The sequence below is a fragment of the Tamandua tetradactyla genome, chromosome 16 (assembly GCF_023851605.1).
Source record: "Tamandua tetradactyla isolate mTamTet1 chromosome 16, mTamTet1.pri, whole genome shotgun sequence".
Lineage (NCBI taxonomy): Eukaryota > Metazoa > Chordata > Mammalia > Pilosa > Myrmecophagidae > Tamandua > Tamandua tetradactyla.
The window spans coordinates 64,415,968-64,440,357 of NC_135342.1; the positions used below are offsets into that span (position 1 = coordinate 64,415,968).

At 35.8% G+C, this 24,390-nt stretch overlaps 1 long non-coding RNA gene across 1 annotated transcript in view; it reads left to right on the forward strand.

Moving 5' to 3' along the window:
* Positions 1-2,129: 2,129 nt before the first annotated feature.
* The window catches only part of LOC143660355 (uncharacterized), a 28,071-nt gene continuing 5,810 nt past the window's right edge, over positions 2,130-24,390 (forward strand). The window contains exon 1 of the long non-coding RNA XR_013163980.1: positions 2,130-2,305. This is a non-coding gene — a long non-coding RNA (uncharacterized LOC143660355). The remainder of the gene's footprint in view (positions 2,306-24,390) is intronic.

A 24,390-nucleotide genomic window follows, 5' to 3' on the forward strand; every position in this document is an offset into this window, starting at 1 on the left:
TAAAACATGGTTTTTCTAGCATACATATATCATTTCAAACCAGCGCATCTACCATCTTGAGATTCTTGTTGTGTGATAGTATAACTTCCCATGGAGCATGGGCTCTGCAAGGACAAGGTCTGTTCATTTACTGGTGTTTGTCAAGCAACTAGTTCCATCTTCTGCATGGTGTGTGCTCAGTAAATGTGTGTAACTGAAAGAATAACCAAGTACACAAAGGCTATTTTGAAAATATTTTTGCTTTACACTACTAAAGCTACTTTGCCAGTTTATTTCTAAAATGCTCTTCATTTTTATCCTAACCTTCAAATAATTTTTAATAAGGTTCACTATAACCAGATATTAAGTAGTTACTAAGCTTTTTTCTTCCTACCTGATTATAGTACTAAGTACCAGATGCTTTAGCAACTTAACAAGCTTATTACAGGAATTAATCAATCATGAATCTTTTGACCACTTATTCTGTGTGTGGGAGTTAAATATCTTTTCTGAAAGAGAGAAAAGGCCAATCCGTTAATCCATATTTTACTTTTACACTTATAAGAACCTTAGGCAAGCAATTAAGACTTTTAATATTTGGGGGTGCAAATATGTATAATAAATAATAGCCATCATTTTAATCTTTCAGATTTCATTTTATGGTTGCATTATGACCATTTGTCTAGTGTGTTTAATTTTCTAAATTTCTCATATGGAAAATGGAAGCTATATTGATTTAACATCAGAAAAATGTACAGCAGTTAATATAAAAAAGCTGCATCTAATTTTGTTAATAAACTATAAGTGTTAAAATGACATAGTTTAGATTTCAAAGCATTGAGAACCCACATGTCTCTGTAACATTAATTATATACTTTTTTGGTCAGCAGCATAATTCTACAGTGTGATATTTCCACTTTATTATTTCTCAAAGTGGACCTAAAATGTTAATATAATATGAAAAATTTTCCCTGGTGATGTGCAAACCGAGCTAGCTGGCTGTAATGTTTGCGGTACTCTTGCAGAGCCATTTAGATTTGCAGACTACATGCACTGGTCATCGGTCATCACAACTATCCTCAACCATGAAATTGAAAGATTTTATTAATGTCAGTTGATGTGCATTTGCCATTATCTATCATAAATTCAAACATAATTCGTTTTTCCTGATTATCTCCAAAGTAGCAGTCAAGTTTAGTAGTTAAAAGCCAATGCTCAGGATTTCCCATTGTAAATCCTGACTCCTTTACTTAGTAACTGTGTTATCTCTACATAATCTGTCTCAGTTTCCTCATCTATAAACTTGTAATAATAACTGTGTTGATTTTAGGATCATTCTGATGATTAGATAAGTTAGTGCAAATACATGTTTAAAACTGTGACAAGGACATAGTAAATGTTCATTCAAATTTCTATGGCTATATTATGAATGCTTTTGTCCTTAGAAATTTTGACTCCAATGAAAAAGTAATATTAAAATACTAAGAAAAAGGTTTATAAACAAAACATAATGGGCTATATCTGTCTGGCTTGTCATGTTGTGGAAGAGAATTAGTTTAGCCTCATAAGCACAGACGGCCTCAAGGTAAGAAAGAACCAGGGTTTCTGGGATACTAAAAGCAGTTCAGTTTTATTGGAACCATGAGAGATGAGGGTGGGTAAGTAAGCGAGGGCTGAATCTTGAACACATGATGGAGAGCTTGGCCAATATCCTGAGTGGGAAGCTCCTGAAGGATTTTAAGTTGGAAAGTGACATGATGGGGTGAGTATCAGTAGCATCTAGTGATTGTTCAGATGTGATGGTGAGAAAGCATTGAGGATGATGACCAGGTTCCTGGCAGAGGCAGATTGGGACAATGCCATCTTCCCTGGAAGGAACCCAGTGTTTCTTGGCCATAGAGTTTACAGGAATTGCTTGGTGTGACAGGCTACTGTCTCAGATGTGACAGTGTTACAGGTAGGGCTGAAGAACTTGGTAATAAGGGCTGGAGATCAGGAGGGTGTACAGAAGGAACAGGTATATGATGTTAAAAATAGATGTGGACAAAACTGGGACTACTGTCTGAGAGAACATGCAGATTGCTCCCACAGCTTTTTATTTTATTTTACTTTTAAATATCTAATATGACTCTTCTCAAGTGAATGCTGTCTCCAAGACAGCCCCTCTAGGCTTTAAATACCCTGGACAGTTTCATATTCCTTGTTGACTCTCTCCTTAACTGCCGTGGAACCTTGGTATCAGCCCTTGAGGTTTTGGCTCTATCTCCTGAGGCAAATGGAAGGTTAACCTTCAGAGTCTGAGATTATCTTGAGTTGGTATCTCCAGGTTTGGCTGTTGCTCTTTGTCTGCATCTTTTCCCTCTGGGGCAGGGGACTCTGAGGAGCTGCAGCAGAGAGTTTTTAGTTCTTATTTGTCCACACCCTATTTGTGACATATCTAATTCTTGACCCTTAAGGTTTCTTTTAAACCATTCTGAAATCTGATACATTTTAAGGTAGGGTTTTCTGCAGTGGTGGCTCTAGAGATGATTTAGGTTGAACTTGGCTAATTGATAAATTAACTTTCTAATTTCATAAAGTTGAGGTTTTGTGAATCACTACAAAACCCCCATGACAAAGCAGAAGTCTGAATGCCATGTGGATTGCAGCATTGGTAGGTGGGGATTAAAAAATACAATTTTTAGAAACTAGTAATCTAACCTTTCATGAGCTGGCAAGGAATGGTACAATAATTCATTTATTGAATGGAATGAATTATTGAATGGAATGAATTTATTGAATGAATTGTGAATCTTTTTTCAGTTTGTTTAATATTAGAAATTAAAGAAGAAGAAAATTCAAAGCATTTCAAAATATTTGAAACCTTTTAAAGGTGATCATTATAGCAAACCTCACTGAAAGTAAATATCTCTCAGGCTTCTTTGGTAGACAGACCATGATGGTGAGAATGAAATTAGCAGTAAAAGTATTAAAATATTGATAGCAATCATTATATGTCCAGGCTTTGCTAATTAATAATTAATTTTACCTTGAAGGTAACTGTAAGAGTCAGACATTTTTTTCATGCTTTCACTTGGCAGGAATGTTTGACTTTTTCCCCTCAGTGTTATTAAGTCTCTAGCAAATAACTCATATTTGATGTGGTTAGTGTCTGGAATTTGTGTGGCTTTATAAAATGGAAAAAAAGAGTTTGCTGTGAAAGGCTTAGAGAAGGCATGAGTTAGTCATCTCTCAGATGGCTTTCTGTGGAACTTCATTATGTCATTGCCTATTCTTACAAATAACAATGTTCAAGGGCCATGTCTAAAAGTAGAGAAAAGGATCTTCATCCCCTATGTGCTGAAGGGTTTCAAGGATGTTTGCTCTGAACTTCTCCCAGTAGCTTGAATGAATGACCTTCTTGCTATGGTGTATTACAAAGTTAAAGGAGATTATACTATCTAAGTGTTTGTTTTGCCCTAACAGATGGTAGCAAAGTTATGTCCTAATTTGCTTTATATATCTAACAGTTATCTATTCATAAGTCCATCAACATTAATTTTATGTTGCATTTATTATTTTGATAAATAAAAAATTGCTAAAACATTTAACATTCTCTCGACAACTACTTACTGAGTGCCTGGTAAATACCAAATGCAGTTGTAGAGAAAAGCCAACTTCAAGTAAGCTTATGTTATATTAAAATGGTCATTAAAAATATTATTGTATTTCCCATTTTCTAAATGCCCTAAAATGGGACAAAAATCTTTGGATCTTATGCTCCTGCTTTAAAAAATGTTCAGTCCCTTTCTATTCAAAGTACAGACCTAATTAGATTGAATATGAACTTTCTTAACTACTTTGGTTATACACATTCAGTTGTATAGTCATTCTTGACTCCAGATCTGTGTGTTTTATTTAACATATTTGCTTAGGTACAACTATAGGAAAAATCCAATTTTCCTAATGACCCTTTTCAACTGTTTGAAGATAGTACCTAGCACAGTGCCTGGAGCGTACATTTGTTGAATGCTAAGTGTGCCATATACCCAAACTGGAGAATCTGTCCTTATTTTGACCCATGTTTAGTTACCTGCCTTATCTCAGGTCTTTTTTGTCTTTTTTTTTTTCTTTTTCTCTTTTTTGTCTTTCTTTCAATCTTAGTACCCCAACTCAAACTAAACTCAGATAATTTAATCTGCTTATTACTACCCTGCCCATAATTAGTAATTTTCAGGAAACTAATTATAATATTAATGTAAGACTTGTAAGTATTGACTATTTTGAACAAAAAGCTCAGAACAGAAGATAATGTTTTTATTTGGGTAGCTGGTTTTGTGACTGAAGGCGCGGCTCCTGATAAAGCTTCATAAACCACAATATTTATTATTAATAAGATTTGTATGGTTTATAATGTTCCTACCAACTCCTAATCTGGTCCAATGGCGTAAGTGGTGAGACACTTGCCAGTGAGCTGGACACTTACGGTTTTTCATATTTACACATGAGATTTATGTGGTCATGCTGATAATTTAATTTCTACTATTTTAAGATCAATAGACATCGTCACATGTGAAATGTAAGTGAGCTAGAATTTATAATAGTCTTCAGATGGATTTTATTTTGCTCTTTACAGTTACTCATGGAGAGAGAATATCTGTGAAAATAAAGACAAACAATAGAGTATAATATTATCACTTTTGCTGATTAAGTAAAAAGCACACACAGATTATTTGTAATGGTCACAATAGCATTCTCAATGTAAGTTGACAAGAAACACTATAATGTTTTGTATTTAACCTTTCAAAACCCTGTTAATTATGCATAAGATAATACTCTTCAATAACATCAAGAGTATATAAATTAAATCAAATTTTATATTCCAGAGCTCCACATACATCTGTTATAACTGTGCATATGAATGCTTCTACCCTCATTTCTCAAAATCACCTTTTCATACATTATAATGTGATATCATAAGCGAATATGATCAGTCTTATATAGTGGGAGAAATTGTGCAAAAAAGACCTTAGGTTTTGAAAGTTACAAACTTATTCCATTGACGTTGAAGGAACACTTTCCTGACAATCTCTGACAATGGAAGAAGAGGTGTTTATCAGCTATTTACTCTTTATTAAATAAGACCTCTAACAAATATGTCATCCCCACACTGTGATTACCCTGCTACCATGGCAATGACAGTGAAGATAGAAGTGGACCTTTCTGATGATATCTCCTAAGAGTATAAGGTCTAGTTAGACAAGGGAGCTCTAGCTAGTCTAAAGCAAGGCTGGTAAAGCAAGGCTGGTTATGGCACAATATCCAGGGCTGTTCTAGTTTGCTAGCTGCTGGAATGCAACACACCAGAGATTGATTGGCTTTTAATAAAAGGGGATTTATTTCGTTAGTTCTTCAGAGGAAAGGCAGCTAACTTTCCACTGAGGTTTTTTCTTACGTGGGAAGGCACAGGGTGATCTCTACTGGCACTGGCCTTCTCTCCAGGCCTCTGGGTCCCAAGGACTTTCCCTAGGGTGATTCCTTTCTGCATCTCCAAAGGCCTGGGCTGAGCTGTGAGTGCTGAGATGAGGTATGCTGAGCTGCTTGGGCTATGCTATGTTGTACTCTCTCATTTAAGCACCAGCCAATTAAATCAAACATTATTCATTACAGCAGGCATGCCTCTTAGCTGACTGCAGATGTAATTTGCAACAGGTGAAGTTCATATACCATTGGTTCATGTCCACAGCAACAGAACTAGGTACCTTCACCTGGCCGAGTTAGCAACTGAATCTAACTACCACATGTCAACCCCTTGTCAACTTGGCAACTACACACATCACCTTAAACAATATTAAGGTGCAAAAAATTCTCCTCTGGCTGTGGACCTATGAATCTCAAAACAAGTTATCTGGTGTCAATATGCAAAGGGGGACAGTCACAGGATATGGCTTTTCATTTCCATAGGGAGAAATTGGAAAGAACACAAGAGTCTCAAGACCCAAACAGTTCTGAAAACCTGCAGGTCAAACTCCATTGGATTTTAAAGTTTGAAAGTCATTTATCCTTCGGCTTTAGAAAGTGGCAGTCCCACACTTTCCAAGGACCTATGCAGGGGCCTGCCTCTTGCCAAATTAACCTCGGGGAACAGTGAGGAGACCACCTTTTTCTTGGATCCACTCTCTCCAGGCATCAGGGCCACACCTGGGCTCTCTGCCACTTCTGGGGCACATGGTCAACCCCTCTATGTGGTGGCAGCCAGGCTCTCCCCAGTCCCCAAGGAGCATGCTATACCTTCTCAAAGACCTGAGGCGGCACAACTCTTCCACTACAATGAGATGGGAGACTCATCCTCTGCCTTCAGGGCAGACTCACCCTCTCCATGTATATGTGTGGGTCTACTCTCCTGGGCCGAGACTTCTTGGCTTCAGACCCGAACTTCCATAGTTCTCACTCTGCAAACTCCATTTGTGTCCCTGTTTGTACAGATTGGTATGGTTCCATTTATACCAACAGTCTCTTCAAGCACTCCAGGACTTCTCCATCATTCTCTTCTCAGTTCCTCCAAAATCTTCCCCTTAACCATCCAAAAAAACTGTTTCAACATATCTTGTATTTGCAAACTGCAGCAGCACCCCACTCTCCATTTCTGGTATATTGTATACCAGCCACTAGCAAACTAGAACAGATTTTGGTACGGGAGAGTGAGGTGCTGCTACAGTTTGCAAATACCAAACATGTTGGAATGACTTTTTAAATGGATAAGGGGAAGATTCTGGAAAAGTTGTGAGAAGCTTGACAGAGAAGGCCTAGAATGTTTTGAAGAGAATCTTAATAGAAATGTAGACTCTAAAGATATCTCTGACCAGGCTCTAGACAGGAATGAGACGTGTGTCATTACAAACTGAAAGGAAGACAATCCTTGTTTTAAAATAGCAGATAATCTGGCAAAATTGACTAGTGGCTTTGACTGGAAGGCAGATTTTAAAAGCCATGAACTTGGTTATTTAGCAGAAGAGATCTCCAAATTAATGTCGAATATGCAGCCTGGTTTCTCCTCACAGTTTATAGTGAAATGTGACAGGAGAGAGATAAGCTGAGAATTGAACTCTCGAGTACAAAGAAACCAGAAATTGATGTCCTGGAAAATTCTGGGCCTCCCGAAAGGGAGACCGCAGAAAATAGTGCCCTGTGTGAGGATTTAACCTAATGTGGAACCAGTCAGTCATTTCAGAGAAATCAGGATTGGACATGGAGTTATCCAGGAAGGATCTGTGGACACTCCTTATGTCTGATGGGCATGATCCAAGGCTATTGCACAGAGAGCCAATGAGAGTGCTGTAGGACCTGTATAAACAGAACCACTGCCAGTCTGGACTGGGGGGTTCAGAGAAGGGACACGTTGGAGGAAAAATAACTTCAGAGGCAAAACCATGGAGGTTGAGGTCTGAAGTCAAGAAGCCTCAGGACAGGAGAGTGGACCCACCCAAGCCCATGGAGAGGGTGAGTTTGTTCCAAAGGTAGAGAACGGGCCTTCCACCTCATTGCAGTGGAAGGGTCATGCTGCCTTAGGCCTTGGAGAGGGTAAAGCACATTCCTTGGGGTTTGGGGTGAGCCTAGCTGCCACCACGTGGAGGGGTTGAGCGTGTGCCCCAGAGATGGCAGAGAGTCCGGGTGCAGCCCCAATGCTTGGAGAGGGTGGAGCCGAGAAAAAGGTGATCTCCCCAATGTCCCCCAAGGTTGCGTTTGGAGAGAGGCAGGCCTCTGCGTAGGCTCTTGGAAAAGGCAGGACTGCCTCTTTCAGAAGCCCCAAAGGTAAATGATTCTCAGACTTTGAAATCTAATGGTCTTTGCCCTGCAGGTTTTCAAAACTGCTTGGGTCTGGTGACCCCTGTGTTCCTTCCTCCCTATGGAAATGGGTATATGTATCCTATGAGTGTTCCTCCTTTGTATGTTGGCAGCAGATAACTTGTTTTGAGTTTTTATAGGTCCAGAGCCAGAGGAGAAATTTGCTTTAGAATAGACCATGCTTGTAGCTAACTTTGATAGGAATTTGTACTGTTTCTAATTTTGTTTTTTGTTTGTATTGCTACTGAAATAGTTTAAGGATTTCTGATATTGTCATGAAATTAATGTATTTCATATATGGGGAAAACATGTCTTTTTTGGGGTCCAGAGGGTGAAATGTGCTGGTTTGAAAGGATGTATGTCCCCGAGAAAAGCTATGTCTTACTCTAAATCCCATTTCGTAAAGGCAGAATAATCCCTATTCAAAACTGTATGTTTGAAACTGTAATCAGATCATCTCCCTGGAGATGTGATGTGATTTAGTCAAGAGCAGTTGTTAAACTGGATTAGGTGACGACATGTCTCCACCCATTCGGGTGGCCTTGATTAGTTTCTGAAGTCCTATAAAAGAAGAAACATTTTGGAGAATGAGCATGATTCAGAGAGCACAGCAGAACAACATAGCCATGAGAAGCAGAGTCCAACAGCCAGCGACCTCTGGAGATGAAAAAGGAAAATGTCTCCCCGGGAGCTTCATGAAATAGGGAGCCAGGAGAAGAAGCTGACACATGATGCCATGTTCACCATGTGCCTTTCAGATGACAGAGGAACTCTGACCGTGTTCACCATGTGCCTTTCCAGATGAGAGAGGAAGTCTGACTGTGTTTACCATGTGCCTTCTCACTTGAAAGAGAAACCCTAAACTTCATCAGCCTTCTTGAACCAAGGTATCTTTCCCTGGATGGCTTAGAGTGGACATTTCTATAGACTTGTTTTAATTGGGACATTTTCTCAGCCTTGGAACTGTAAACTATCAACTTATTAAATTCCCCTTTTTAAAAGCCATTCTGTTTCTAGTATATTGCATTCTGGCAGCTAGCAAACTAGAACAAGTGCATATCTGCATGTTCCATTAAGTTTGAAGCATTCTAGATAATTTTTGCATATCTGCATATTCCTTTAAGTTTGAAGCATTCTAGGTAATTTTTTGAGAGATAGAAGAAATGCATAGCATACATTTAAAATGACTTAATAAAATGATATGATTTGCCAAAATGTACATTATTGTAATTTAGCCAAGATAGGTGGACAATTGAAATGTTCCTGGAAATGTAATTGTATACATGCCATTTTGCAAGGTCCTTTCTGATAGCACAGCAAAATGTACCTTTTTCTTTCAATATCCATGGGGTTAGAAATACATCCATTACTTATAAATGATGACTCTTTTTTTTTCTGGTTACTACAAATGTAAGTGAAAGGTAATTTGTAATGTATTTTTTTTCTATCTAGGTAGTTGTGGAATTTTTAAAAAAATATTATATGCTACCTTAAAATTCATTCTAAACAGTATATTTGTTTAAAAAGGAAAGTATGATCTGAGAAAAAAACATACATAAATAGAGGATAGTTCTAGTTGTGGATTTTAAAGCAGGATTTCAAAACATGGATGGAAATATTTTCTATGTTTTCCTTGTTAAAAACTGGTTAATACTTTTTAAAACTTCACTTTATAGACACAATCACAAGTTACTTAAATATAAACATAGGATCATATCTATCACAGAAATGAGACATTTTAACTGGAAAAATCCGTGATTTGTATAGTGATAGAATCACTGGTAGTTTTATTTTATAGCCCTAGAGTATAAACTCATGAACCAAATTATAGGAGGGAATTTACTCTATCTTGTTTACGAATTTCACTATTACTAGTAAATGTTAAATACATTTTCTCATTGAAATATTATTTATTGGAAAAAATTGCCTATATAAATAAAAAAGTAATCATTGTAAATTCTGAGTTCTATCTTCTACATTAGCCTGGTGTGTAGGTGCCTGTTTCCTCAGGACACACATCTGTTTATGTTCCTTAGTGAGCCCTATCTCTACTGTTTGACTTTAGGCAAGTTATCTAAAAAAAAAAATCTCTCTGTGCCACAGTTTCCTCGTCTGGTTAAATGAAGCAATAACAGTGCTTCCTTCATTAATGTTATGAAGATTAAGTGACTTTATTAATATACCTAGTATAGGGCATTTATTCAAATAATATAGAGTATTAGTCATTCTAAGTTATGCTATACAAATAAATTCCTTAATTAAAATATTTTCTAATTGTAAAATATTTTAATTAATGTATTTTTCATTGAAAAATAAAGAAAGACATAAAGTAGAAGATTATAAAAATCATTTTTCACTCACTTCCCACAGAGATCATCACTATTAAAATTTTGTCATGAATTATTCAATTCTTAGCAGTCCCAGTTTTTTTGGTTAGTATTTGCCTAGCGTGCCTTTCTCTTTTTTTTAGTTTTACTTTTATTTATTTTTAAAATATTTTTATTGTCAAACATTAACAAACAAACGTACAACTATTCTTGACACAAGTATTCTATACATGGTGTACAATCATTGGCTTACATCATATAGGTGTGTATGCATCACCATGATCATTTTTTTTGAACATTTGCATCACTCCAGCAAAAGAAATAAGAGAGAAAAAAGAAAAACTCATAAGTACCATACTTCTTACCCCTCCCTCTCATTGACTACTAGTATTTCAATCTACTCAATTTATTTTAACCTTTGTTCCCGGTATTATTTTATTTTTATCTGTATTTTTTACTCATCTGTCCATACCGTAGATAAAAGGAGCATCAGACACAAAGTTTTCACTATCACACACTCACATTGTGAAAACTATATCACTATACAATCATCTTCAAGAAACATGGCTACTGGAACACAGCTCTACAGTTTCAGATACTTCCCTCTAGCCATTCCAATACACCATAAAGTAAAACGGGGTTGTGTATATAATAACCTCCAGGATAGCCTCTCAACTCTGTTTGAAATCTCTCAGCCAAAGATACTTTATTTTTGTCTCATTTCTCTCTTCCCTCTTTTGGTTGTTAATCCTTTGATTAATCCTTAATCCTTTGATGCTAAACCCCTGCTCATCCTAGGATTTCTGTACCATGTTGCCAGGGAAGTTTACGCCCCTGGGAATCAAGTCCCACATATGGGGGTGAGGTCAGTGAGTTCACTCGCTGTCTTGGCTTAGAGAGAGAGAGGCCACATCTGAGCAATAAAAGAGGTTCTCTGGGATGACTCTTAGGCCTAATTTTAAGTAGTAGCATGCCTTTCTTTATCCTTTTATTTTCAACCTTTTAGCATCACTTTTTGATGTCTCTCTAATAGACAACATATAGCTGGATTTTAATTTTGATTCAATTTTAGTTTCTCTTAACAGGAAATTCACATAATTTATATTGATTGTGGTAATTGATACGTAAATGTTTTACTGCCTTACTTTGTTTTCTATTTACCATATTTTTTCTTTTTTGCCTTTGGTTGAAATATTCATGTTTTCTTTATCTCTCCTGCACATTTCTTCACTCTATTCTTTTGGCAGTTTGCATTTTATTTTAATTCTTTACTCTATAATATTTAACAATCATACTTAACTTTAGATTTTCCTAACAAAGTATAAAGCTGTTGAAAATTCTATCTTGCTCTTAAATAAGATGAGAACCTTAGAACCTAAACTCCGTCTTCCCATGTTTCATGTCATTGTTATCAACAATTTCACTGTTTTGAAATCTTCAAAAATTAGGTATTATTGTTATAGATTTACTGTGCTGGTTTGAGGTAAAATGAAGTGTCAGTGGCTGAGAGATTTCAAACAAAACGATTATTGATATAACTGATTATTGACATAGCTTTCTTACCTCAGAAAAGCCATGTTTTAATCCTGAGCCAATCTTATGGGGAAGACCTATTATTTAGGGTGGGTAATTTTGATTAGATTTTCCATGGAGATGTGACTTGCTCAGTTGTGGGTGTGACCTCTTGATTAGATTACTCCCATGGACATGTGGCACACCCAAGTGTAGCTATGGCCTTTTAATTAGATGGAGATGTGACTCCTCACAGTCAGTGTGGGCCTTGAGTTGTTAACTGGAGTCCTTTAAAAGGGGAAACACGTTGTAGAAAGCTCAGAGCTATTATAAGACCCAGATGATTTGGAGATACAGAAAAGAAATGCCCCTGGGGAAGCTGTTTGATACCAGATGCTGTGAAATCAAAGACACCAACAGATGCCAGCCGCATGCTTTCCCAGGTGATAGAGGTGTTCTGGACTCATTGGCCTTTCTTGAGTCAAGGTATCTTTCTCTGGATGCCTTAGTTTGGACATTTTTATAACCTTAGAATTGTAAACTTGCAGCTTAATATGTTCATTTTATAAAAGCCAACCCATATCTGGTATATTGCATTCCAGCAGCATTAACAAACCAATACACTTACCAATGCAATTTACCAATTATTTTGCTTGCTATTGTATCTTACATCCTATTCCTTCCTGTAGAATGGATTTTCCTTCTGGTTGAATACATCCTTTAGTATTCTTTCAAGGTGTGTCTGTCTTTAGCAAACATAGTTTTTGTGTCTGTGAAAGTCTCCATATCTTTGAAAATCTCCTTGTGTCTTAACTCTCAGATAATTGTTTAGCTGGGCATGAAGTTCTAATTTATTAGCTGTCCCTTAGTACTTAAATTTATTATTGTCTTTGTGCACCTATCGTGGCTGCTATAGAAAACTGCTTTTGGTCCAACTCTTCCTTTTTTCCTCTTTTGTAGCTTTCACAATTTTTTTGTCCTTTTCTTGGTGTTCTGTAGATTCACTATGATGTTTTAGTTATTTATAGCATTGTCTTTATTTAGTCTAGGAATTGATGATTTAGAAGATTATTTAGTAATTGTATAAGACTAATAATAATTCTTAGATGTAAAAGAGCAAGTAATAAAATATAGTCACATCTTAATTTTGTAATAAGAAAATAACCGTAAAAAATGGGTGTGCCTTCCAGACAAGATAGCATCTTGAGCTGATGTGTGAAGTCTTTCTTTCCACTTCAAACACATTTAGAAGTTCTAGACAAAATTGAAAGATTTTCAAAATTCATAGCTGAGCTCAACAAGAAAAGTCATTTTGTAGAGGCCTCTACAAATGGTGAGTTGAGCCACTGTGACCATCGGAAAATCAGGTGGAGGTAGATTTTAACATTAACATAGAAAGTCAAGAAGCCAAGTCCTGGGTTGGCTTCTTAAAGTAATGGGCTTCCTCCATGAAGCAAGAGAAGGCAGTGAACTTGAACTAGGCATACTCCTCTGATCAGCCTAAAGATAAGACTTGCTTCAAGGTTTGGGTAGGAAACAGAGTCAAGCATGACAATTTGGAACTCACTAAATCATGATTGTTTAAGTAGCTTTTTTCCAAAGAGGATGTATCATTTATATAGATAATCCCTATTGTTGCATATTAATACTTCTGATTTTTTTGTTATTATTAATAATGCTTCCTTGAACAAATCTTTATATATTAATCTTTGTGAGCATCTTTGCCAAGGCTACTTTATTAGAATTGGAAGAATTGCTTGATAACAGGATAAGATCTTAATAATTTGACTGATAAATAATATTTATGGAAAGAATAATGGATGTATCATGAAAATTCTGAACATTAACAAAGAACAGGATAAAATGGTAAAAGGAATAAACATGTGATAGATTAGTACAACAAACAAAACTTCAAATCTCTGCTTATTTAATCCATTCATACAGCAAATATTTGAGACACTGTATTGAGTACTATAACTAGTGGATGAAGGATAAGAGATGAATGCAACATGGGTCCCATTCTTTAGAAAAATTTAGGTGAAATCTAATGAAGATAAATAGAATTATAATGAAGTCTTGGTTGTGTTGTTCTGGCTGTTGACATGGTAACAAAACAAAAACAAAATTTTTTTATTTTTATTTTTTTTAAATAAAAAGGGTAGACAAGTAATGTACTAATGTATATTAGTGCTGTGGGACCTCAGAAAAAGAATTGCCTTGGTGCATTTGGAAGAGGGCCATATCTATCTAATAATTCATGATCCTTAAAATGACAAACAAACAAACAAATATGTTTATGTAATCAAAACCACAATGAATTACATCTTTGCACTTACAAGTATGGCTATACTTAGAAAATGAAAAATAATAAGTATTGATAAGGATGTGGAGAAATAGAAACTTAGGTACATTGTAAAATGGTATAGCCATTGAGGAAAATAATTTAGTCATTCCTCAGAAAGTTAAATATGAAATTGCCAAATACCCCAGCAATTCCACTCCTAGGTATACATCCAAAATAACTGAAACAAATTTGTTGTGCTCGAATACATATACAGGCATGTTTATAGCAGCACTATTCATGACAGTTAAAAGGTGGAAATGGCCTAAATGTTCATTAATGGATAAGCAAATTGTGGTATAGCCTTACAGTGGAATATTATTCAGCGATACAAAAGAGTGAGGTAGTGCTACATCCAACAATGTGGTTGGATATTTAAAACATTATATTAAATGTAAGAAGTCAGACACAAAAGATCACATGTTGCATGATTCCATTTATATTAAATGTCCATAATAGTAAATCCATAGAGACAGATTGTAGACTGGTAGTTGCCAGGAACTGGATAGGAAGAGGAAATGGGTAAAAATTGCTTGATGGTACAGGATTTTAGTTTAGGATGATGGAAATGTTTTGAAACTAGGTAGTTTCAACCACAACTAGGTGGTTGTACAACACTGTGAATATATAAAATGGTGCTGAATTATTCACTTTAAAATGATTAATTTTATGTCATATGAATTTTACTTCAATAAATTAAAATTTAGGCGACAAATGAACACATGGGTATAGGAGGAATAGTTGATTCAGTTAAAAATTTTGCTTTTGTTTTGTTACCATGTCAACGGCCAGAACAACACAACCAAGGCTGTTCTATAGCTTCTCTACAGCAACCACACTGTAACAGTCATTCCCAACTTCCTCTTTCCCAACAGATATTCTGATTGATTGGATTCTCCACCCTTTTGAAACATAGTCTTGTGCTTTAGAGGAGGCTAGGCTCATTCCAAGCTAGAGGGTTCCAGTTAATCCTAATCAATCATAAAGCATTCCCCTTGCCAGTGATTGGTTTAGACATAGCCATGTGCCATGACCTGTGTGACTCAGGGTTGGGAGTGAAGGGACGTGACAGTGAATTGAGAAAGAAATACAGGAGACAAAGATATAGATAAAGCTGGGACCAGGTGGAACTCTGAGCTTAGGTGGAGACTCAAAGACCCCAAGAAGTTCAGCATTGTTTATTTTATAGGACTACTAGGTAAAGAAAGTAAAAAATTTAACTAAAGAATGGGGAAGGAGGGAGCAGGAGCTGAACCATCTGCTTCCTTGTGACTAGATGAGTCAAACGTTACACATGCTTCCCAAGGCCTCCTTCTGCCCCAGACTCAAACAGCTTTGCAATACTTTAATCTTTTCAGGACATCAAGTACCTATTCCCACAGAAAGAGCTTTGCTATATGTATCTCTGCAGCGAGCATGTGACCTCTGTCTCATCTGCCCCTGACAGCCATGTGACAATTTTGGCGGGAGGAAAATTAGCTGGGAGCTTTCTTAAAAAGTTTTACTCACTGTTAAAGCAGGGAAAAGAGATGTTCCATTTACTGGGCCTTGCTAGATCTGGGTGTTGTACTTGGAACAACTGTAGTCATCTTGCTGCTAGCTTAGGGATGAATTCAACACATGGAGAGGGCAAAGCTAAGAAGAGTGAGAGAGGGAGCCCTGACACCTGGAGCCTGCCCCATCAAATGTTGTTATAATAAAGGCCCATATGGTTTGAGTTGTGTTTTCCATTACCTGAAGCCAAAAATCTTCCTAACTGATGCAGGAGGTTAATGAGGAGATCTCAGAGCTGTTGCCTTGGAATACTGTTGTTGTCTTGGGCCAATCCTTGAAGTCTACCCAAATGTCTCATGCAGGGATGCAACAAGGTTCTAAGTGACTAGGACTGTTTTTCTATTTGTTACCTATGGAAAATTTCTGGGATATAAAGACAGAAGGGCTCCATGGATGTTTGTCATCACATATTATGTCTCTCTCCAACCCTTCTTTCCCAGCCTAAACTTAGAAGATGAATTAATGATAGAATTTACCTGTTGATTTTTGAATGGCATAATCTGAGACATCTATTGATGCTACACTATACCAATGATCTATTTATTTCTTATTCAATGTCTTTGCCATGCAAATTAGGAAAAAATACACATTGAAAATCATTTTGGGCCAAATATAATGAAAAGTAAAACTTTCCAATTTTCTAATATATGCTGATAGCTTTTATTCATTGCTTCCTTTGTGCATTCTTCCCTTTGTGCCATCGTTGTGTTTGATCATACCTCTAGATCATCAGGCATTTTTTTAAGCATTGAAATGCATATTATTTCCAAATGATTTCTAAATGAACAAAAATTCTCCACACAATAATAATATTTTAGATTAAATTGTATAAATTTATAAACTTAAAATTTATAAATTGGAGGTTTCTAACTGGAGATTATGGGTAAGGGTTGCAATTTGAGATTAGCTTCAGTAACTAATTCATATCTCTAGTTTGTTTTAGATTTCAAATGTAGAGAAGGGAGACTGAAAGGTCATCAAACAATGCTGTGTGGTGTGAGAAGAGTTGTAAAAATAATTTTATAAAGCAGTGGTCTTCAAATTCAAGCTGTGCTAGGGTACTTCGAGGGTATTGTTGAAATTTACAAAGTACAGAAAAGTGCAAAGGAAATAATCACTGTGAAATGTTTGTGTTTTCTTCCCTGCATATATTAGTTATATAAATGACATCTAAATAGGGTTTCACATCCTACTTTTTTCACTAACATATTGTGGGTCATTAAAAAGTTTCCATAAACCTGATTGTGATTGTTCTGTGACATGTTCCATCTTATGGATGTATCATCGGTTTATTTAACCCATTGTTTATTGTTAGACATAGAGTTTCTAATATTCTGTATTAATGATTTGTTTATATAATAATGCTATATGTTCTTGCAGATAATATAGCAACTTTGGAAAGATTTATTTAGGATAAATTTCTCATGAAAAAATTCAAATTATGTTCATTTTCAAGGCTATTACTCTATTTTTGCTTTAGATAGGTTTGTAAATGTGCCTATGACATTGGGAAAGGAGAAGGGATATCTATCTGGTTGCAGTTGGATAATTGTTGATGCCTTATAAAATGAATGTTCCTAAAATTTTGGAATTTAGCTGACAGTAGATCAACAGCTTAGTTAGATTTATCAAATTGAGTGGACAATTGAACCAGGCCACCATGAGATTTAAGAGACTTGGCTTTTAGACACTGCATGTTGAGTCTCAGTTCTTTCAGGAGGCCATCATACAGGGCCTATTTGTAGCTTTGGTTCTTGCTAGATTTACATTTCCTGAGTTTCATTTGCATTTGACCTTTCCCTAAAGAGAAATGAACAGAGAATTTATTAGGGAATGTGCTCACCACAGGAACCAGCACCCATTTCCTTTCTGTAGGTTGACCTGTATCCTGCCAAGGATTTCTTCTCAATTTTACAAAGCTTTTCAAAAGACCACTAGTGTGGGAAGACCTGATATAGTGGGAACATCATTTTGTTTCAGGGAAAGAATAATATATATAAGGGGAAATGTTAAAACTAAATTCTTATATTTAAACAATTTAACCTACTTACCCAGCAGAACTGATTTCAGAGCCTAGAAAAAATCACAGATCATTTGAAATTCATAATTATTATTTGTCAAGATCATTTCAGTTTAATTCCCTGAGAAACATCTAAGGAGCTTAAATAGATTTTTTTTTAATGTAAAGTATGGCATATTTTTATTCTTTTACATTTTTTTAAAAAAATTTTTTACGAATCAGCTTTTCATAGTGGCGGACTTGCAGCTGTTAACTAATCCCATAATGAGTGGCTTTTACCCACACATTTTCCAAATTAAATATGGGTACAGGCAGGCCTGACCTAAGGTCTTATAATACAGACACTTTTCTTACTAAAGCAAAAAAATTTTGACCGAATTTTCCCTGAGGATCATGAACACTGTGGGAGAAGTAAGAAAAAAAAACAGAGAGAGATGGGATGTAAGTGGCTTTGTAGAATGCCAGCACCCATTTCCTTTCTCTAGGTTGACCTGTATCCTGAGATAGGATACAGAGTGGGGAGGAGATTGCAGGGACGGTTAAAGAAAAATGCAAGTTCCTGAGCAGTGCTTAGAAGATCTGAACGGTTCTCCAGAAGAAGTCGTGCTTACAATATTAGGATCTGCATATTAAAGCAAGCAGTGATGACTCTTTTTTACTGGGATAATGTTAGTACTTTTTTTCAGAATTGCTGTTCGATTTCTATTTGCCCTCTCCTTTAAAATTCTTTTTCAGATATTGAAGTAACATTTTAAAATCTTCAATTTAATTTGGATTCAGTTCAGTACAGTTCTTGAAAATAAGAAATTAATCCTGCACTGAGCTGAAACTTAGATTGCTTATAGACCAGATCATAGCATCTCCCCCTAGCCGGCAAATTTTTGAGAATCCTATTAAGTTTTATTCAGGAGTCCCTTACCAGCCGAATGTATTGTTTCCATGGATACAATTAATGGGGAAAGCAATTTATAAGACTGATGTAAAAAATGAGCACTTCAGCCTCCCTGCTGGTCACATTTAGAGACTGGAGGAAGGAAGTCTGCTCTTGTGGGGTTGGCAGAAGCTCTGTGGTATGAAGGAGACAAAACAATGAAAGCAGAAGTCAGAAGTGTTTTTTTAACTGTAAGGTATTATTCTGAAGACTTTATTAGGAATTGGAAATGCCACTAAATTGTGACCTCTTTTTACATGGTTTTTATTTACAGTATCTCCTCTATGACCTGACCCTCACCTCCCATGCTTCCATTCCTTAGAAAGCAGACATCAGCTTTTCTTTAATTTCTACATTTTTAGAGTGTTTAGTACAAGACAGGTAAACCCAATATAGACTGAAAGCCAACTAAAAAGGAAGGGATGTGCTCACTAGCTCTAGCTGTCTGTAATTAATGATTCATCAGCCTCTCCACTACAGCATTTAAATTTAGGTGTTATAACTCAATCATTAAAATTTCTCTTGAGTAGCGTTTTTTATTTTTTGAAACATATATGAAGTGAAATCAGTGTTTATAGCATTTTCCAAAATATGAAAGTGAAAATAAAGGAACCCCACCTCTCTCCAGTTTCACAGCAAAAACCCAAAGAAGATTCTTGAAATATTCCGTGCCCTACTGTACAACGTGCATGAGGTATTTGAGCAAATATTAAATTTTTTGTTGTGCCTACTCTAATTTGGGGAAGAAATGAGCCTGGGACAATTCTTTGCTCGGTTTAAAATACTGTACAGCCAGTGACAAAAATGTTGCCCTTTTCCTATTTCATGTTACTGAAAATAGGGGATAAATCAGCTTTTTTTTTTAGTAATAGAGTATGAACAAGTATATTTTAGGTGAGTAAATGCAGTTTAATTGCTTCTGAGCAAGCCCATTTCAGAAATTACTTGTTTATTTTTTCAATAACACAGCGCTACTGATTTTTGATATTGCCTGAAATGGCCCTATTAAAAAGGCCTTTTTCCCTGCAGAGGGCAGTCTGCCTCTATAAAATACACACAATCCCAGCCAAACATTTGAGTATATAGAACAAGTAGGTATAATTATTTTTTTAAGCTGTGAATGTAAATAATTCTTTTTCTTTTGGATGAGGTTATGGGAAAAAGTTCTATATTAGAAAATTATAGACTATATAAGGCTCTATGCGTGTATTTGCCTCTTGCTCTTTTATGTATTGTCTTCCTAACCATTTTTTTTTTTTTAAGATTGAAGGCATTTTTTTTTGAAGACATTTTTAAATAAGCATTGTGTGAGAAATAACAAATAAGGTCACAAAAGGCGAAAGGAAGAGAAAATGGTAATCAGGAGAGTAAGGAAAACATCAGGTTCGATTATAGTTTAAAATATGTATTTATATTAGGAATTAAGGGCCTACAAATTGCACAAATACATAGAAACTAAAACATACCACTTGATTTTTAAATAAAGTAGAGAAATTAATTTCAGTTTAAAGAGGTTTCTATCTGCAGCTGGAGATGTTTAATCTGAAAAGTGTTAGGAGATAGGTTTTTCTTTCAATAATATTTCCCTCCTGTGTGATGTACATCTCTGTCTAATAGAGAAATGGATTAAATAGAGGCAGCTATGCCAGAGGAGAATTTGAACCTTTCAAGAAAAGGCGCTGAAATGCGAGTAACTGATGCACAGATAAATGCAAGACAACAGAATTCCCAAACAGTTCAATCGTGGTTTTTCAGGACTTTAAAGGAGACATTTCACTTTCTGCTGACCATGGGAAAAGTGCTTAGAGATATATTGTTAAGGCTTGTTTTAAGGATATGTAAAAAATGATCAAGCTGCATTTATCATTTCAATAAAACAGTTTCAGTAGATAAAATAAACCTTCTGGTATAAAAATTCGTAAATGCTGAAAAAATTATAAAGTTTTTATTTATTGAAAAACATGTAAAAGGAATGTGTAAAACACTCCTAAAAAACACAATAAGTAATATGCAGAAAAATGCTAGAAACTTATGTCTTGGGAATATTACAGGAATCTACAGCTCACACTGATTTCACATCATGAATGCAAGTTTGGAAATACCTTTGAGAATTACCTCTTTTGCTGCTTGCCTGCCTATTTACTTGCAAGCATTTTCTCAGCTCTTTTTCTAAAGCAGTTTGAAAATGTGATTTTGTGTCAATGATTTTGTGAAGTGCAATTTAGTTATAGTCTTCTCACTACATATGTTTTCATTAATGTGTAATTATTATATAGCAAGATAAACTGGAGAACACGAGCACAAAATTTATTGTCTCTAAATGAAGAGGAGGAAATACACAATGGTTTAATTTTTGGAACTTATATTTTTGGAGTCAGCCCTCAAATCATTCAGCTTTGTAGTCGGCGATTTATGACGGCTGCGGTCGAGCCAGGTGTAGCAAGAGCCGCAAAATGGCAGGACAATTACTATAAGGGAAGATCATGAAGGAGTCTTGTCAATTCCCAACATGAAATTTAATCAGGTTACATAGAGGGATGTGATCTATCTTTTAGTCCATCCTGAATGTTTTGAAAATATAAATTATAAACCTTTCAAAAATTAAAACATACGAGGGATTCAAAACTGCACAGATTATTGCCCAGAGGTTTATTTTGCTGCCATGAATTTTATTTTAACAAGTTTATTTTGATCAAATGGGCCATTCTCTGTTATGCTGAGATTGAACATACAATCATGGTTGTTAGTGTCAGCTATTTAGAAAGATTTCTATTTTTAGTAAGTTTAGGATCAAATACCCTTTTCTATATTATATTGACATTGTTCTGTCATAGTTGCCAGAACAAACATATCCACTGTAAATTCTTCTTTTCCAGAATCTTAGAACAAATATAAAATGTTTGTATACATTAAACTAGTTTAATTTTTTCCTTTTTAATCTTTTTTTTCTTTCTTTTTAAAAACTAGTTTATTTTTGAGGGCTATTTCTCCTATGTTTCATTAACAATTAGTATTGTTTTTGCCACCCTAGTCTGCACAAATCTTATTGTTGTTGTGTCTTTTTATTTAAAATGAACACTACTTCAAACTCAGTGAATATTAAAAATTAAATATGACAGAATGTACAAAGTACTACTTAAGACTTCCAGATATTTAGAGTAAAGGGTTATAATGTTGGATAGTTTGGTTATTTTTCACTAAAAATTCAAGGCTTTCAGCCTGTGAAATTTGTATGTGTTTTTGTCATCCTTATTGATACAATAATGAGAATGGTGCACACACTCTCTCTTTAGCGCTACACGTATATATAAAATACATGGCATTTTTTCCAAAAACAACATGCCTAGTTTCTTCCATAGCTAGGGAGGTACACCTAATCATCTGTTTGTAAGTTAGCACCCTTGTCCAAATATGTTAACTTACATAGTCTATCAAGTGTATCAGGCATATTTCAAAAGCCATACGGTTGGATTAGCCTTACTCTCACTGATATCTTGGGAACCGCATATAGCAAAAAGATACTAGTGGCTTTTATGTGGCTTGAAATTTTTAAATGACATTTCAACTTGTATATGTAGGAGCTGCTAAGTGATCTTAAAACCTTGACTTTTGTTTTTTTAAAGACTGTCTTAGAATTTTAAGTATATCTTTAAATTATAAAAAAGTATAGTATGTCCTTTTTATCAGTCATCCCAAGAAAACTCAATTTAACTAACGTTCACATTTGGTTTGAAAAGCAGAAGCACTCAGTGCTGTGTTTACCCCTCTGTCATAAATCTGCATTGTACTACATTTTCTCGCCACCTTCCTTAGCTGAGTGCAAAGAAACACAGTGGGAACCCTGATTTTTCAACCATCCTGTATCTTTGCTGCTGCTAGACTCTTAATTCTGCTTGAGTTTATATTATTTGCGTTTGCTCTTATTTCTCCAAAAGTAATTCTTAGAATGCCTACTCACTTTCTCCCCATTCCTTTAATTTGCAGATGAAAGGCAAATGCAGATTAAAAAAATAATAAATACGATGTGCTTAGGCCCATTCATCATGCTCTCTGTTTGCTGGGTCTTTGTTTCTCTTACATGCTGTGTGTATTACATTACATTTCTGAACTTGTCGTGAGTTTTTTTTTTTTAATAGCATTTTCCTTTTTTAGTTTATTAAAATAAAAATATTTTCAGTCAGCAAAAATCCCATTGGTTCTTCTGGAGATTTTGCCCCATAGGCCTTTGCTTGACAAGAACAGATTGTCTGGAGCCTAATTCTGAGCATTGTTTCTTTATAAGGAAATCAAAAGTATAATTGTTAAAGCGCAGTGTGTCCTTTTATGTCTGAAAAGGAGAATTAAATTGCTGGTGACAAAGCAATAGGGGATATATAGAGAGTAGATGCAAGGCAGACCTTTTGGAATTCGGGGTTGCTGTTTAAAGAGAGAATACTCTTTGGAGTGTACTCAAGCAAGTATGCATTTGGCAGGTAGACAGGGTGTCTACCGAATACAAGGTAATGGAAATTGCAAAGGAATAAATGCCCTAAAATGATCTCTTTGGCCATTCAGTTGCTGCCATCAACTTCTTTCTTAAAAACCCCAATTTGCAAATTGTAGAGAAAAGCACTTTGATGAAAACTTAGAAAATGGAATATCAACTACATAGCAACTTTGGTCCTTTCTTTAAAATCTTTCTATTCTTGAGGTCTTTTTACATAGAAATGTGATTTTTTCAGTATTGTTCACTACAGCACTACTTTAGCTATTTGACCTGTGTTTTCATTTCTAATTCTATAAAGAAATAGCTGGACGTTTCTATTTAATTTAACTAATTCCACTTTATGGCTCTGATAATAATTAAGTGCTATGTCTGGAGTGTCTTGATTTGCAACCTGCAGAGTGACCGTTCTAGAGTCCTTGAATTTAGTAAAGTTCTAAGACTGTTGTGAGATGTTTGTCTTTCATCTGAATAGTTGGACAATTTTGTATTTTGCCCTATGACATAACTCTGAGAATTTCAGAGAAATGTGTGAAGACAAAAGATACCATGAAAACACATGTTCCAATTTATTTGGGATGCAACAAAACAGATTAAAAAAAATAGTGCTGACAAAACCTAGTGGTGCACTGTGGTGGACGAATGGTTAAAATATACACTCATTGGAGTATGAAGGCAGTTCTTCTCTGCTGTCAGATAGTTTGACCAGTGTCAGGCTATCCTGACGCGTGCAGCATACCTTCATTGCATCATAAATAAAACAGACAAATTACTTTTTTTTCCCTCTAGGATGGAATAAGCACCATGAGAAGGGAGGGAAAGGATTAAGGGGGGAGGTGTGATTTGGAGGATCTGTGGGGGGGGAGTGAAGAATTAGAGGGGAAAGTAAAAAAAGAGAGATCCTTTCAGCCCCTCTATGAATCTCGGCATGGCAGCCGAGAACAATGAGAAAACCAGGCAATTACCTAGAATCCTGTTCCCTTATCCAGACATAGAAAATATATTCTTGCACGAGCCTTCTTCCATCCCCCACCTCAGTCGCCTCCTCCCCTTTCCTTGTCTATCTAATTCAGTTCTTTAGTGGAAGACCCAGCAGATGTAACAAAGGGAAAAGGGTTTCTGATGATGACCAGCCACTTGGGACTCAAGGGACCAGACTTCCAGGTCTGCAGTGGGAAACAGTTTTTTTGTTTTTCTTTTAAATTCAGTGTCCTTACAGACTTTAGTAACCTCTGAAGCTTCATCAGTGAAAAATGAGCAGAAAGGTATTTTATAGCCTGAACTCTATCCTGATTCTCTGAAAATCAAGTGGCAAGGACACTAAATCACCTGGCACAAATGCACCAAGCTGACATATCCCCTCAGCCTTTAGAAATTCTGCCCTAAGGTATGAATTGGAGTTCTGGGGCTCTGAAATGG